General features: G+C 35.8%; 1 long non-coding RNA gene across 1 annotated transcript; it reads left to right on the forward strand.

Annotated features, from left to right (window-relative positions):
* Positions 1-4,295: 4,295 nt before the first annotated feature.
* Positions 4,296-5,409, forward strand: LOC138134507 (uncharacterized). Its single transcript, XR_011160746.1, has 2 exons — positions 4,296-4,956; positions 5,067-5,409. It is a non-coding gene; the product is annotated as an uncharacterized lncRNA (long non-coding RNA).
* Positions 5,410-7,603: the final 2,194 nt, after the last annotated feature.

The following is a 7,603-nucleotide window of genomic DNA, read 5'->3' on the forward strand; positions in this document are numbered from 1 at the left end:
GACTCTCAGTGAAAAATGATGTAAATTAATGTAGCGGTTATTGAATTAAAACGAAATATTTACTCGTTCCATTAAAAAAATTGAAAATTTTACAGAATGTTCTCTAGCGATACACAATCATTTTTGAGAATTTTAAATCGATTAGAAGTGGGTGTTTTCGCTCGGACGGTAAAACTTGACTCACCCTGTACCTACATACGTCTAGGTATGGATCCAACTGTTGGGGCCAGTTTATAGAAAGATAATTAAATATTTAATTCAAATTAAATTTTAAGGCGCGATTAACCCATGACTCCGAAACTTCCATTGGTTTAATCTAACCTCGTGTTCAGTTAATCACGTATTTAATTAGGATTAACTCAATTTCACTTTTGTAAACTGGCCCATGGTATTGATTATTTTCCAGCAACATCGAAAAAACGATTGCGTTCTCCAGATGGGCTTGATGAAGGGGAAAACAGGAAAAAATCCCTTCGCAGTAAGTTATAGGTCACCAAAAACTGAAATTATTGTTTACTGATTTTTTGTTTTTTGTTTTTTAGCGGAACATCAAATATGCTACGATGATGATGGTGTAGGTGTAACTCCACTTCCTCCCTGTGATGTTACAATTACACCAAGAGTGCAACGCACAAATAAAAAACGTAAGGAATTACTTAATTTATTAGTCATTAGTAGGTAAAAAAAGTAAACCTCAAGCTAAAAAATTAAATGTTTCTTCCTTATGTATATAGGTACTTATAAGCTTATTATGTCTTATTTATAAATGTGATTTATTGCAGGACCTATTCTGACCTTAGCAGGAGTGAGAAGGCAAGGTCAGCTTACTCCTAAAGAGAAAATTCTTTACAAAGAAGTGATAAGAATGCGAAAGCGGCTGTCTGTAAAGAAAAGGTTAAAGTATGCCAAAAATTCTATTATGACCGGGCACTGGGAAGGAGTAGATAAGTTAGATCCTGTAACTGTTAATTTTTTTAAATCACAATTACGGAATTTAGATAAAAACAAATATAAACGAACATTTTCTTTAGACGACAAAATTTTAGCTTTAGCAATTTTCAAAAAAAGTCCCAAGACATACAGATTCTTGTCTAACTTGTTTACTCTTCCCAGTGCTGAAACTATCAGGAAAGTAGTCAGGCACATTCCTATTAAAGCGGGCATTTGCAAATTCTTGCTCAATATTATAAAAATTAAAGTAAACAAAATGAAAAATAAAAGAGAAAAATGTTGCATTTTATTGTTTGATGAGATGGCAATAAAACCAAATTTACAGTTTAACAAATATGAAGATATTGTTGAAGGATTTGCAGATGACGGCATTAATAGGAACTGCAAAGTGGCCGATCATGTGGCAGTATGGATGCTTAAAAGTGTAACCACGTCACCATCATGGAAACAACCAATTGCTTACACATTTTCCAAAGGCCCAGAATCATGGCCAAGTATTATGAACATGTATAAAAATTTAGTGAGAGAATGTGAAGCAATTGGTCTCCATATTGTGGCATCTGTGTGTGATCAAGGAGTCACAAATTCGAAGGCCATCAAGCAGTTAATTTTAGAAACAAAAGAAGTGGCTTTAAGAAAAGGTGAAGTGGAACGTTATGATGTTATAAAGATTGGGAAATCCATCGTTATTCCATTATTCGATCCACCTCACCTTTTAAAATGCATTCGAAATAACTTACTAACAAAAAATCTAAAATTTGTGCTTGATGGTCAAGAACGAGTGGCAAAATGGTCGCACATAGAGGATGCATATTTTATAGACAGAAGTAGTGGAAACCTGCGAGCTATGCCTAAACTCACAGATCTCCACGTGGTTCCAAACAAAATCAAAAAAATGAGTGTGGCCAAGGCTTCACAGGTTTTTAGTACTTCTGTGGCATCCATAATGTCACTGATGAGTCGCAGTGGTTCTATCAGTGTTTGTGGTCGAAGACAAATGTCTCGAGAGGGCGAAGACACTGCAGTATTATTGCAGTTCTTTGACAAATTGTTTGACAGTGTCAATGGGGGCATTGGAGGGAAAATAAAGAAATTATTAAGGCAGAGGACTACAACCCAAGGTTGTAGTCCTCAGGAACGTTATTGGGATCGGGCTTTGACCGTAATACGAAGCATGTCTTTTATTAAAGTCAAAGCCGCAGATCGATCTCATCCTGAGGTACTACAAAATTGGCAGCTGACTTTGAACGGATTTAAACTCCTGCGATTGCATTTGACTAAATTTGGTTTTTCAAAATTTTCCGCACGAGTTTTTAATCAGGATGCATTAGAAAATTTTTTTGGACAGGTTCGTCAGCATGGGGTTCGAAACATCAACCCAACGGTTGCTGCTTTTGGGCCCTATTATAAAAGTCTTCTAATTAATAATTTCAATAGGTTCCACTCCAAATATGCCAACTGTGAGGCCGATGAGTCCACAGGCCTCCTTGTCACTTTGAAACAATTTGTTTCCCAAGTGCCTTCACCACAAGGGAATCCTCTCGAAATTAACTTGTCTGATGTACCACAGCACTTGATAGATTCACGACATGATAGTTTCAGGCCCTTACAGAATTATGTAATGAATTACTTTGCAGGATATATCGCAAAATTTGTCATGAAAGAGACAAGATCTTGCGATATATGTGCAAGTAATATATTACACACAGGTACTCCTGATCAGCAACATGCTATAATAGTATCCAAAGATATTGGCAACAAACTGAATTATTGCAATGTTAATTTTGTGACAGAAATTGCACGATTTACAAATTATATTGAATATATCATTCCGCAATACTCAGCTCGTTGTAATATTTCTGATATATTATATCATTGTGCTGATCAGATAGGCTTTTTCCTTTTCTTTGTAGACTGTCCACATAAAGCAAATATACAAAAAAAAATTAAAACCTTGCTAATTAAATTCTTACTTTTTCATTATTTTAAAAATTGCACTCAAATAATGAATGGGGTCGTTGCAGCGCCAGAGCATCCTGATGCTATCCAGATTTTAGCTTTGGATGTATTTAGAAAAAATCGGAAGTACCCGCAACGGCCTCATTAATTGTAATTAACGTAGTGTTTGTATAGTTTTTGTCTAAATTTTTATTTTGTATAATAACAGTTTTTGTAAAGAATTTCATTAATGTCATCGGAAACCGACTTACTACGGAATCAGGCGATTCAAAATCAAAGAAACTCCTTTTCGAGAGGATTTCCCTTTCTATTCAACGTGAAAACGCTGCAAGCAGTCGGGGCACTTTTCCAGACTCCGCATTATTATCGGAAATTTTTGTATTGTAAAAAAAAAAAATTCTTATGTATAGATACATATGTACATACTTATGTTGATTAATTTATATGTTTTTGTAAATATTTTTATTTTATGTATATATTTAGTACATTATGTAAAATATAGTGTATTTGATTGGTATTTTTTTTATTTATTTATAAACCATAAAAATTCAAATAAGCCTGCGACAAAATAAAACATTTCAAATTTCCCGCGCGAATTAGTTTGCCCACGTTTGGTAGGTGGCGCTAACATTGCCCTTTTTTAAAACACGGCAGATTGCGTTCTATAGAGAGTTGTTCTGTGAGTGTAGGTATAACAGCTACACTGTGTGTGGACTTTTTTACCAGCAAAGACTTCGGCACGAACGAATATGGCCCTAGATACCCTCGATACAACTTCCCTCCTTTTCCAGTCCGGACTTACTTCCAGTAAGAGTAAAAAAATATTGATAATTATATTTTAACTGAAAACTACTTTTTATAGAATTTTCATCCGATCTACTGATCTAGACACTATAATTGTGTAACTCCTGTTTTATGTAGTAATGAAGATATAAATTCTTGTAAAAGTTTAAAAAAAAAATAAGAAAAGCTGATCATATTCAAAATTATAAAAAGGCAGAATGTCGATCCAAAATTCGGTTTGGAATGTACCGAAAACGTATAAAACTTCATGCAAAATTCGATGTCAAAATAAAGAGCAATGCAATGCAAGGCAAGGATGCGATAAATTTCTATTTGCCGCAATTGAGGAAAAGAAATACCAAATCAAAATTTATAAAAATGCAATGGAAATGTATCGAAAAAGATTGAAAATAAAAACTTCAAAATAAATGTTGTCTTTTAGTTTTATAAATAAATTACTTTAAATTAAAATAAATGAAAAAGCCAGGATATCCAGCTGGCTATGTCTTATTTTGCACCTACCACAAGCCAGTAGATGGCGTCGGGGCACAAAAAACTATGGGAGTTTGCGTTCTATAGGTTTACTGTGTTGTCTATGTCCATCACATGACCAACTTCATTAAACTATGTTAACGAATTTCTTTTCTAGTACCACAAATTTCCCGAAGAACCTCCAACCATTTAGCTCTAACTCCACTGTCGCTGGGAAATTGAAATAAAGGTTTTTCAGAATTGCCACAAATAATGCATTTAATAAGCATTTTCAGAGTTTTTTGATTGACAAAATTTCAAATTTGACGGCAATTTTACCTTGATGTCTAACAAACAGATGGCACCACTTCATCACTATCCACATAGACAACACAGTAAACCTATAGAACGCAAACTCCTATGCATTTTCCCTGTTTTTTTGGAAACGCACCCACCACAAGCCGCCAGGGGACGCTGCGGTTTTATAAAAATAAAAATCGCGGAAACTTATGCCAAAATTTAAAAAAATTATATTTTGACATATCAAGTCATAAGGGTCATAAGTAATAAGTTTACTATTGTGAGACTTTGCACCGCGCAAAGGTATTATAAACCATGTAGAACTCGCCATAGATTTCCAAATCCAATTAAATATCCTGGGCGTTTTATGGAATGTATTAAAAAGGCTGGTAACAAGCAGTTATCATCTTTGGAGCCTATGAAAGTGTTGGTATAACAGCTACACTGTGTGGGGATTTCATTTTACCAGCAAAGACTTCGGCACGAACGAATGTGGCCGTACCCTCGATACAACTTCCCTCCTTTTCCAGTCCAGATTTATTTCCAGTAATTGTAAAAAAAATATTGATAATTATATTTTAACTGAAAACTACTTTTTATAGAATTTTCATCCGATCTACTGATCTACGACGTTTATACTGAAGACACTATAATTGTGTAACTCCTGTTTTATGTAGTAATGAAGTTGAAGATATAAATTCTTATGATGTGAAAGTTTCAAAAAGAAAATAAGAAAAGCTCAGTATATTCAACATTTTAAAAAGGCAAAATGTCGATCCAAAATTCGGACTGTAATGAACCGAAAACGTATAAAACTTCATGCAAAATTCGATGAAAATAAACAGCAAAATTTTGGATGAGGATGCAAGAAATACCAAACCAAAATTTATAAAAATACAACGGAAATGTATCGAAAAAGATTAAAAATAAAAACTTCAAAATAAATGTAGTCTTTTAGTTTCATAAATAATTTACTTTAAATTAAAATAAATAAAAAAGCCAGGATATCCAGTTGGCTGTGTCTTATTTTGCACCTACCACAAGCCAGTAGATGGCGTCGGGACACAAAAAACTATGGGAGTTTGCGTTCTATAGGTTTACTGTGTTGTCTATGACTATCCATGACATACTTCATACCAAGCTCATTTTAATGGAATTGGAATGGCCATAACATAGTTTAATGAAGTTGGTCATGGCCGCGAACGATGGTGTTGCCATCTATGGCATTTTCTAGCAAGGACCGCCAGTACCGCCATGTTATTAAAAAATCTGGCTGACGAAACTTCAAAGGTGCCGACCCTAGCTGTCCCTTCTGAATGAGTAAATCTACTGTGACAGTACCGAGAGGGACTCAGGGTAGAACAGTCAGAGTCCCAAGTCAGAAGTCATTTTACCCAACATCTCGAGTACGGTCGTACGGTCCAAAGAATTGTATAAATGTAAGTAAACGTTTTACACAAAACGATACGGTGTGTCAGTTCACGCGCGCCTACAGTCAAACCAGTGAAGCCTTCATTAGGCTGAGCAAACCCAGGAGCCCCATTTGGTTCCGAACAAATTCCTGGAGCCCCCATTAGGCCCCAAACACGCTCATCAGCGGAGATAATAACTTCACGGACGCCCTCAGCGGAGATAATAACTTCACGGACGCTCCTCAGCGGAGATAATAACTTCACGGACGCTGGTCAGCTCGTTAGATGCCATGACAATGAAGTGACACTTTAGCATTATCAATGCAGCAGTGCAATGTCATATTTTACGGACGTTTGAAGAAAAATTAATATACACGGTGTCCCAGAACTCGCGCCCCAGAGAAAAAAGGGGAAATCTTCATAAAAGAACAAACAAATAATCCCAATGAATTTTTTTTTCTATCTTGAACGGTATTCAAGAAAAGAACAGTTTAATTCGACCAATCAAAGCATTTTAGGCCATCCAGGTCTATTTCCCGTAATTGTTGCTAGGTTGCATATTTTATTATGTTTTCAATAAACTGACCGGCTATGAAACTTTTGAGAATCGTCAGTGTCAAAATTTCATTCAAATCACTTCAAATCGCTTTAATACCGCCGTCGTGGTCAACCGTGCTCTTTTATCATGTATTCTGCAGCGGATTATGTGGAAATGTTGATAATTTACGGAGAATGTGGAAATGAAGTAAATCCACATGCTCTATTTTCAAGAGCATTTCAGCAACGATTTTATATAAATTTGTGGGTTGGTCTATTAGGGAATCGTGTGGTATGTCTTCAATAGCAATTAGTTTACATGTCAGCTAACTTCCCTCTTTAGGTAGGATCTTTTGAATTTGCTGCACGGTAAGCGCCAGACATTCACCCAAAATTTTGAATGGAGAATTTTTGAACGCAGAACTTCCCAATTTGCTTGAAGACATTCCACTTCTTTTTTGTGCTACCGGCTAGTTTCAACACGACAGCGCACTACCACACTTCAGTCGACAAGTTCGAGAAATTTTGGATTAACAGTATCCTCATCGATTGATTAGTTGTGGTGGTTCACGACACTGGCCTGTGCGGTCCTATTGCCTTACTGCTACAGGAGAACAATTCAAAAGTTGCGTTCAGGAAGCTTTTGCCACAATTACTCCTGAAATGGTTACGAATTCTAAACTGAGTCTATTGCGACTGGCACGGTTATGCCTGCAAATGAATGGTGGCCACTTTGAGCACTTCCTCTGATTGTATTTATTTTTCGTTTCATAATCCCTTTTGGCTTGTGTTATACCTTTTCTTCCTGTTTTGTACGATAAGCTCACGTGTATTAGAATAAACAAGGTTGTTTTCAGAACCGCCAGTTGTTGTTTTATTTAAAAAAATAAAAACACATAGATTCATGTGATCGATGGCGAATGTGACATCTTGAATGACATCTGCCTTAACCTAACATGTTGATGTTGACACTTTAGCGGACATGTCATTCTGACATTATTTAATTGTGACAATTTATAAACTTAGCAACCGATTTTATTCACATTAACACCTCAGAGTTCCCTTTCTGGAATTGGTGGATCTTAGATGTATCACAACTCTCTTATGCAAGCCATTAATTGTTCTTCGGTTGCATTTTTAGAATCGAGATTGTCGTCGGCATTTGTCTGTTTTCTCTGGGGCGCGAGTTC

The sequence above is a fragment of the Tenebrio molitor genome, chromosome 1, assembly GCF_963966145.1.
Source record: "Tenebrio molitor chromosome 1, icTenMoli1.1, whole genome shotgun sequence".
Classification (NCBI taxonomy): Eukaryota; Metazoa; Arthropoda; class Insecta; order Coleoptera; family Tenebrionidae; genus Tenebrio; species Tenebrio molitor.